The sequence below is a fragment of the Ursus arctos genome, unplaced genomic scaffold (genome assembly GCF_023065955.2).
Source record: "Ursus arctos isolate Adak ecotype North America unplaced genomic scaffold, UrsArc2.0 scaffold_17, whole genome shotgun sequence".
Classification (NCBI taxonomy): Eukaryota; Metazoa; Chordata; class Mammalia; order Carnivora; family Ursidae; genus Ursus; species Ursus arctos.
In genome coordinates this window covers 23,253,226-23,263,359 of record NW_026622841.1, presented here as the reverse complement: position 1 = coordinate 23,263,359, position 10,134 = coordinate 23,253,226, and positions in this window count along the sequence as shown.

The following is a 10,134-nucleotide window of genomic DNA, read 5'->3' as shown; positions in this document are numbered from 1 at the left end:
AAACATTGTTAACTTGCTAACATTTAGATATGTACATACAGGTACATAAACATTAAAAAGCAGATTTGGGGTTATGTGAGTATTTCCAGACCTATGTTTTAATCTTTTGATCTAACGTTTTTTGAGACATACGTTTCCATATCCATAAATACTTTTTAAAATAATTCTTAAACTAATTTCAAAATGTTTTTTAAGTCCCTGAAAGTTAGGATTGTTATCCGCACTTTACAGTGAAAGCAATTAAGACTCAGGGCGCCACATAGTCTCTAGCCAGACCACATAGTCAGTAATAATAAATCTCATATTGTTAGTAACAATTTTCCTGCTTTGAGTGCTGTTCAGTGGGTTGAAATCAGGGCATAGACTGAGGGAACCCCAGCATGGGAGCAGCTAAATGAAAAGGCTGATGAGGCAGCCACAGAATGGAGTAGGTTCTGAAATCTGAGGGTCACAGTGGACCTAAGTCAGGAGATGGATCAGTAGTCCAGGTAGTCAGACTCCAGGGGTCAGGATCTTAGTCAGGAAACAAGCAACATGGAATGAAGAGCAGCGGTCTCTGGATGTCAACACACTTCATGGTCTGTTGGTGTCGGGATCATCAAAAAGGACGTGACTAACAGCGGCATTGGTTAAAACAATGCTTAACTCACACAGAGAAGGGACAAAGTGAGCCAGTGGGGCTCTTATTGCATTGGGTGTGAAGTCTTCATTTCCCATTCAATGTGCATTCCTTTGTTCTGCTTAAGCATGTCATAGAGCACCTGGCTAACTCCACTACTATATCCCACCAGGAATGGGGTCCTCCACCTGCTGCACAAGATGGGTGCTTGTAGGCCATCCCCCTGCTAAGGATAAACATACAGGTTTACTGAGTATATATCTAGGAATAGCTGGGTCATATGGTAACTCCATGCTTGACTATTTGAAGAAACTGCCAGACTGTTTTCCAAAGTAGCTTCACCATTTTCTATTTCCACCAGCAGGTTCTAATGTCTCCAGCTCCCCAGTAACATTTATCTGTCTTTTGGATTATAACCATGTAAGTGGGTGTGAAGTGGTGTCACACTGTGGGCTTGATTTGCATTTCCCTAATGGCTAATGATGTTGAGCATATTTTCATGTGCTTATTGGCCATTTTTATATTTTCTTTGGAGAAATATCTTTTTCATTGGTTGTTACTGTGTCTATAAATATTCTGGATACATTCCTTATCAGACACAGGATTTGCAAACATTTTCTTCCATTCTGTCAATTGTCTCTTCACTTTCTTGATGGTGTTTTTTGAAGCACAAAAGTTTTTAATTTTCAACCGACAAAACTAAAAGACAACCCACTGAATGGGAGAAGATATTTGCAAATGGTATATCCTATAAAGGGTTAGTATCCAAAATATATAAAAAACTCATACAACTCAACACCAAAATAACAAACAATCCAGTTTAAAAATGGGCAGAAGACAGGAACAGACATTTCTCCAAAGAAGATATACAGATGGCCAACAGACACCTGAAAAGATGCTCAACATCACTTACCATCAGAAAAATGCAATCAAAACAACAAGGAGATATCACCTCACACCTGTCAGAATGGCTAAAATAAAAAACTCACGAGACTACAAGTGTTACCGAGGATGTTGGGGAAAAAGGAGCCCTCATGCACAGCTGGTGGGAATGCAAACTGGTGCGGCCACCCTGGAAGATAGTATGGAGATTCCTCAAAAAATTAAAAATAGAACTGCCCTATGATCCAGTAATCACACTACTGGGTATTTACCCAAAGAATACAAAAACACTAATTTGAAGGGAGGTATGCATCCTTATGTTTACTGCAGCATTATTTACAATAGCCAAACTATGGAAGCAGCCCAAATGCCCATTGATAGATGAATGAATGAAGAGGATGGGGGTTATACATATACAATGGACTATTATTCAGCCATAAAAAAGAATGAAATTTTGTTATTTGCAACAACATGGACGGAGCTGGAGAGTATAACGCTAAGTGAAATAAGCCAGTCAGAGAAAGACAAATACCATATGATTTTACTCATATGTGGAATTTAAGAAACAAACAAATGAACAAAGGAAAAGAAATAAGAGACAAACCAAAAAACAGACTCTTAACTGTAGAGAACAAACAGATGATCACCAGAGGGAAGGTTGTTGGTGGCATGGGAAAGGAAAAGAACATTTTTAATATTGATGATGTCCAGTTTATCTACTTTATTTTTTGTGTGCTTTTGGTATCAAATTTAAGAAACAATTGCCTGACCCAAGGTTACAGAGATTCACACCTATGTTGTCTTCAAAATATTTCATAATTTAAGCTCTTACATTTAGGTTTTTGGTCCATCCTGAGTTAAAAGATCCATTTTGAGTCTTCTGTATGGTATGAGGTAGGGGTCCAACTTCATTCCTATGCATATGGTAAACAGATGTCCCAGCACTATTTGTTGACTAATCTTTCCTCAATGAATAGTTATGGTATCCTTGCCAAAAATCAATTGACCATAAATATGAGGATTCATTTCTGAACTCTCAATTCTATCCTAATAGATTGATATATTCTATAGATCTATCTTATGCCAGTACCATATATCTGTATGTCTTGATTATCGTAGCTTTGTAGTAAGTTTTAAATTCAGAAAGTGTGAGTCTCTCAAGGGGCGCCTGGGTGGCACAGCGGTTAAGCATCTGCCTTCGGCTCAGGGCGTGATCCTGGCGTTATGGGATCGAGCCCCACATCAGGCTCCTCCGCTATGAGCCTGCTTCTTCCTCTCCCACTCCTCCTGTTTGTGTTCCCTCTCTCGCTGGCTGTCTCTATCTCTGTCAAATAAATAAAATAAAAATCTTTAAAAAAAAAGAAAGTGTGAGTCTCTTTATTCTTTTAAAATATTATTTTAGCTCCTCTGGATTTCTTAAATTTTCCTAAAATTTTATGATCAGTTTGTCTAATTTTTCAAAGACGTCAACTGGGATTTTGATAGGGGTTGTTTGAATCCGTAGATCAATTGCGAGTAGTACTGCCGTGGGAGCAGTAGTAAGCCTTCCAATGCACCAGCATGAGCTGTCACCTTCTGTTAACACAGGCCCTGACTGCAGGTCCAGTCGGGCTAGGCTGGGCTTAGGAACTGGGGGCAGCTGGACAAGTTTCTAAGGTCTCAGTATAGGATATTAACACCTTTTCCTCCCTTCCTCCTACCACCTCCAGGTCCCCTCCCCTCCAACACCTCGATTGCCACCGTTGCCACCACAGTCATGTAGGGGGTGTGAGGCCTTTCAACCTCATCCTGCCCCATGAAACCAGACAGTTGTCTTTAGGTTTCCAGGACCTTCCATGGGTACGGCAGCTGCGCCGTATAGGGAGGAACCCACAAATCACAGCGACCAGTGAGGACTGCTTTAAGGTGTGGCATTTGGGTTGCCCTGACCTACCCACTCCCTGAGGGGGGTGTGTTTGCTCCTGCCAGAGTGGGCAGTGTCACCAAGGGAACCAAGGACCCCGAAATGAGCTCTTTCCTCTTGCTCTGAGAAGCTGTAATCTCTGCAGGATTCTCTCCTGCACCCAGGCTGGGCTTGCTGGATATTATACCCTTCTTCCCTGAAGGCAAACTAATTCCTAGTACAACTTTCCTTTGAAAAGGCTGAAGGTCTAAATACAACTCCAATTTATACAGCAAATTGTATCTTATAATAGGTATAAAGGTGTGGTTAGCTCTCATCTGGTTCCAACAGCACAGTGTTCAGGCTTTTTTTTTTGCAGTTTGGGAAGAGTATTGTTATTTTGCTATTTATGGTACCGGCTGAAAACGGGGGGGGGGGGGTGAGCGGGCAAGAGTGCCCTCTCAGAGCAGGCGGGAGAAAGTGGAGGTGATGGGGGCGGCCACGGTGCACACCCCTCTCTACCAGTCCCACAGCAGCCGCAGCCCTGCCCCTTGCCTGGTCCCCTCCGCCACCAGTGGGTGCTTCCACTGTGGCATCGGCGGGAGGGGCCCCAAATGGAATCCCTAGGCACTCAAAGAGCTCCCATCCTGCAAAGGAGCCCACCCGAAATCAAGTCCTGCGTGGGGCCTGTCCAATCGCTGAGTGGGTTTTTCCAACCTCTGAACCTGCCTCTGCGAGGTTAGGTTTCCATAATAAAAATCCTGGATCCCCGGGTGGTTGGGTACATGAGAGCAGGAGGGGCCTCGGCTCAGCAACAGGAAACCCAGGCTGGCCCCGAGGCTGGCACCATCACACAGAGACTCCTGCCAACGCTGCTCACGGCCGGGGTGGCTCTCAGCAGAGCCAGGGGCCCGGTGGGGCCTGCCCACCTTCCTGGGCCGTGGTCTGCAGCAGGCTATTGGCCGGTTTTCACCCTCACTAGGAAATCCATGTCAACATATGGAGAGTTTAGCTAAGCTACTCCTGTGTTGCCATCCCCGCATCCATTTTGTTTGGCTAAGTGGCTCCCAGGGGCCTCAAATGGACACTAGCTCCTCATACAAGCCCATGCCCTAGATAGCAGCCACCGACACATGCAAATGCAGACTCCTGATACGACCTCCCCAACAGCCCTTGTGATCGGCAATCTCATCTGTCTCCCCAAGCCTATGCGCCTTATGTACTACTTAGATAAGACCTGGTGGGACCACCCAAATCCCACTCTTTGGTTTGAATTGATCAGTTCCACTTGGGAACCCCAAAGCACTCCATCCAGGGACCCTAATTAAAGGCATGTGCCCCGGGTCCTGAATCCCTATCTGCACTCTGCCTTGATCTCCCCACCCACAGAGGAATGCAGGGTACTTCCCTCAGGAACCTGTGAGTAATAAAATTTCTCTATTTCAATTTCCCTTGAGGTCTATTGTTGAAACGGGGGAAGGGAGCATGGGGCTCACCATCCAGCACCCTGCATCCCGCTTAACAAATGTTCATTGAACAATGTCATAGGACGGTGGCATAAGATGGGAGCCCATGGCCAAGCCACTTTTAACCCCCTCAAGGACTCAGCCCTCTGCCCCTATGTGGTGAGAAGATCACAGAGACCTGGCCCAGCCAGCCCAAGTCTGGGGACAGGTGGCCCAAGATCTCTGGATGGGAACAGGGTGGACCGTTTGGAAGCCAGGAAGCCTCATGGGCCTCAGGGGACCGTGACACAGTGATCTGCAGCCCTTCGGGGATCAGTGTCACCTGGCTCCTTGGGGGCAGGGAATCTGAGGCTGTTTCCTCTGGGATATGACTCCCTACCATCTTGTGGGCCTTGAGTACTAGGACAGGAAGGGGAATCCCTTCACACAGAGGGAGACCAGCTGGAGGCCGTGTGTGCTGCTGTTCTTTCCCAGGCATCGCCTTCCACACCACAACTGAAATCAAATTATTACCACCACTTGCCAATTTGTTTTTTTCTAGAGCTGTGGTATAGCTCTGTTTCCCTGCTGTGTCTCCTGACTTACTCTTTCTTCTGATGATTTCGGAAGATAAAACAAGGGCTCACTTTGGCAGGACATACACGAACAGAGGAAAATAAAACAAACATTTGCAGTTTTCAGAATGTTTATGGCAGGCCGCCATGTTATGTCTTTGTTTTGTGTTGTTTTAACAACTGTAATTGTCCTAATATTCTTTTGCTCTCAAGCATAGCGGGGAATTCTGTGAAAAGAAAACAAAGAACGAAAAAAAGACCATCCTTGTGTAATTTCTTTGAAATCGTTTTCAGTGTTTTATCTTAACATGGACGGTGCTTTTGTGTGCATTTCGAAACACAAATGTAACTATAAAATGTATTGTCTTTTCTTAAACCTACTATTTGGTGTAATCCTATATGAATTTACAATACATGTGCTTATATTTGCTCATTATAGAAAAGATTTTGAGAAATCTTTGTAATACTACAAAAAAGTGTGACACACGTGAAGCTTATGTTTTCAGTTCAATAAACATTTTCCTTTAAACAAAAATGCGAGAAGACGGAAGTCACTGATTTTTTTCCTACTGCTCTGGTGTTTCTTTTTCATATTTAAAGTTAGCTTTTACTAAACACAGAGTATCACATTCATACATTCCCTGTTTCCTGGCACCACGGGCGAAGGAGGCAGCAATATTTACAAGTAGTATCAAAGTCGGGAAGCAGGGAGGCAGGGACAGCTGTTGACTGGAACCTCTCAGAGCTCAGGCAGATTCTATTTCCTTCCCTAGTGGCTATTACTATCCAGCCTGTGCTGCTCTAAGGGACCTGGTGTAGCCCTTCTAGTTTCCCTCTCTTAAAAGAAACAGGCTTTTACTGAAGGCAGGTGCCCTGGTGGTATGGGAAATCTTAGTGTTGAGGAAACAGGAGCCTCTCCTGGCTTCTTACCCCACTTACTGGCTTCAGCACAGGGGAAGAATGGGAAAATGCCTGGGCCAACAAGCTTCATTTTCACGGCTTAAAAAAAAAAGAATAGGGGCGCCTGGGTGGCACAGAGGTTAAGCGTCTGCCTTCAGCTCAGGGCGTGGTCCGGGCGTCATGGGATCGAGCCCTACTTCGGGCTCCTCTGCTATAAGCCTGCTTCTTCCTCTCCCACTACTCCTGCTTGTGTTCCCTCTCTCGCTGGCTGTCTCTATCTCTGTCAAATAAATAAATAAAATCTTTAAAAAAAAATAAAGTATGGAATCACTTTGATGGAGGCAGAGGAACCCTACTGTTACTGGAAAAGACATACTTCTTCAGCAAAGTTTTCACTGTAAGATGGTGATAGTGGACATACATCTTCCTTCCATGTGTTAAGCTAGGAAGCCCCAGAAAATGTTACCAGGGCAGCTGACGCTGCAGTCACAGAGCCCTCAAGGACCAGTGACAGAACCTCAGAGATATCCAAGGATCATCAGTCTGAATCCAGGTCAGACGGGTTGTCATAGCCGAACTCCTTCTGCACCCCTAAAGGGGATTTGCTCCACATCTCTGGTCTGCCATTGCTTCCTTCCTTTTCCCTGAGGCTGTCCTAGTCATCCGAGCTCTGGAATCTTCTTCATTTCCGGCATTATTCGCCTCCTTTGGGCCCTCATTGTGCCAGTTATTCTCACTTGTTCTCATCATTTTCATCTTCATAAATGTCCTCTGCTTGCTAGCCATCACTCACCAGCTTCCACTCCTGGCTGAGGGCTGCACAGAGGAAGTCCTCCAGACATCCTGGAGAGGCCATCTCCACGTAGTAAATGTCGTACACATAGTCGTCCTTCTGTTCCTTCTGGTGCCCAACACTTGATCCATCCTCAGATACAGTCAGCTGCTCGTGGGTCAACTCTGGGAAATTGCAGAGGACTACTTCTGGGTCAGATGTCTTGCAGGAGCCGTTGAAGGTGGCCTCTGGGTCTCCCTACTTGTGGACCAGGTCAACAGCTGGAAGTGTGGCTTCTGGGTTCCCCGTGCAACATCAGACTCCAGGCCACTGGAGGGAATCCCCAGGATCAGTGGCTAGAGACCACCCTGCAGTGGCCTTCCAGCCGGATCTCCTGAGCCAAAGCACAGAGGTCGGGCGGGATATGCTGCTGGGTACCCACGGGAGAGGCTGCACTGGCTGGGTCCTCCTGAGAGTGCATGAGGGCCCCCACCTGGAAGACGTTATTTTCTATTGCTCTCTCCAGATCCTTGGGGGTGTCTTTTGGGCCACCAGTGGATTGCGAGTCTCCAAGGTCTTAACAAGTGAGGACAAGAGCTTTGGCAGGCTCCCCGCTGTTCTTCGGCTTCATGCAGGTTACGCCTGTCCTGCCTGCCTCCAGGGTGGCTGTCACCAAGCCTCTTACTGCTGTTGTATTTCAAGATTACAAGTCAAGCCTGAACAACAGGAATTTGAACTGCACCAGTCCACTTAAACATGATTTTTTATTTTTTTAGAGATTTATTTATTTCACAGAGAGAGAGAGAACAAGCAGGAGGAGCAGCAGAGGGAGAGGGAGAATCAGGCTCCCCGCTGAGCAGGGAGCCCGATGCAGGACTCAATCCCAGGACCCTGAGATCATGACCTGAGCTGAAAGCAGATTTTTTTTCAAAATAAATACAGTATAGAACTGTCAATGTATTTTCTCTTCCTTATGATTTTCTTAAGAACATTTTGTTTTCTCTAGCTTCCTTTGTTGTAAGAATACCATATATAAAACATGTAACATACAAAATATATGTTAACCAACTGTTTATGTTCTCCATAAGGATTCTGGCCAATAGCAGGCTATTAGGCGTTAAGTTTCTGGGGAATCAAAAATGATCTGTGTGTTGTCGACTTCACATAGGGCCGACTGACCTTGTAACTCTTCCTCAACAAGGTACTGATCTTACTCTCAGCACCGTAAAAGCAGCTGCCTCAACCCATCAGGAAGGATCTTTGGGCCAGACCTGTCCTTTTAGGGTGTTTGGAACATGTTAAGAATTATATAATTTGTCAGAGTGAGCAACACAAGAAGTGCCAAGTTTAAACTCGCATGAATTGTATAAAACAACACAAATGAGAATTGCAGACATGAAAAGCTTTACCCAACTGCTGAGCAAATCAGCCACCAGCATATGTATTACCAAAAACTTGATCTAGTCACTGAGTACATTCTGAGATCCTGCAGACTCCTTGCTAGCTGGCTTTAGATCTGTCCCCCTCTCTGGCAGTGGGAACAACGTAGGTGGTTCTTGCTAGGAAGACAGTTGGAACTTGATCTTTTCCTCTTAAAGAGGAAAAAAGGGCCCCTGTAATCTGTTTTCCTCTACTTAATAAATTGAATTTTTAAAACATGCCATTTGTCTGTCTTGTGATTATATCCTTTAGGTTCATTCACTCTCACTTAATTATGGCTGAAAACGTCAGCATCCTCCTCTACAAAGTGATAGCCGCACCTCTCTGGTTGCTGCATCCAGGCCTTACAGGACCACATCTTGGTCCCAAGTATATCCCAGGTTCTCCTTTACTGACCACTTGCTGAGACAGCAGACAAACCCTTCTCAACTTGACCCTAACTCACATTTCATTTTCCCAGCTCTTGACCTGCCCTCCCTACTCAGTATATGAGCTGTACTCACATTGAAAGTAACACTGAAAATCCTTGTTGTGTCTCTTAAACTGCTGCCCTTTGTTTACAAAGATGGGAGCACTACCCCAACATCAAACCTAAATGTATTTTTTAGCTCATTTGTTTTAGTTTACATGCAATAAAATTCATTCCTTTCACTGTACAGTTCCATGAATTTTAAGAAATGCATAGCTGTGGGTACACAACCACCACAATCAAGATACAGAGCTCTCTCATCACCTCCCAGAAAGTTCCCTTGTGTCACCCCATTGTAGTCAACCTCTTCCCCCAGCCTCCTTACCTGGAAACCACTGATCTGTTTTCTGCTCCTGTAATTTTGCCTTTCCCAAAACGTCTTATAAAAGGAAACTTTGGGGCACCTGGGTGGCTCAGTTGGTTAAGCATCTGCCTTTGGCTCAGGTCATGATCCCAGGGTCCTGGGATAGAGGCCCACCTTAGGCTCCCTGCTCAGCCGTGAGTCTGCTTCTTCCTCTGCCTTCCCCTCACCCTGCTCATGCTCTCTTACCCTCTCTTTCTCTCAAATAATAAGTAAAATCTTTAAAAATTAAAATTAAAAAAAATTTAAAAAAGGAACCCTCTATATAAGCCTCTTTCACTTGGATGAATGCTTTTGAAATTCCAAGTTGTTGCATGGTTCAGTTATTCCTTCTTTTTAATTGTGTAGATTTGTATAGATGTACCATGTTCCATCAATCTATTGAAAGGCATTTAGTTTTTGGTAGTTATGAATAAAGCTGATACAAATATTTGGTTAAAAATTTTTTCTGTGATCATGAATTTTCATTTTTCTTGAGTAAAAACCTATGTGGGATTGCAGGTTGATATGATAATAAGTGTATATTTAACTTTTTAAACTGCCAAGCTCTTCTCCTTACATTACCGGAGCATGCTCCCCTCTTAACCAGAGACCTGACTGCGGTCCAGTTGGGCTGGGTTGGGCCTGGGGGCGAGGAAAGCCGGAGAAATCTGAGGATCTGGCACATTCCCCCAATTCCCGTGTTTTCCCTTGATCACTATGATGGGCGTGTGGCTTTTCTTCTCACGCTGTAAGGTGTCTTAACAGCTGGCCCTTATATATTTGCGCTTCGCGCTCAGAACTATGAGC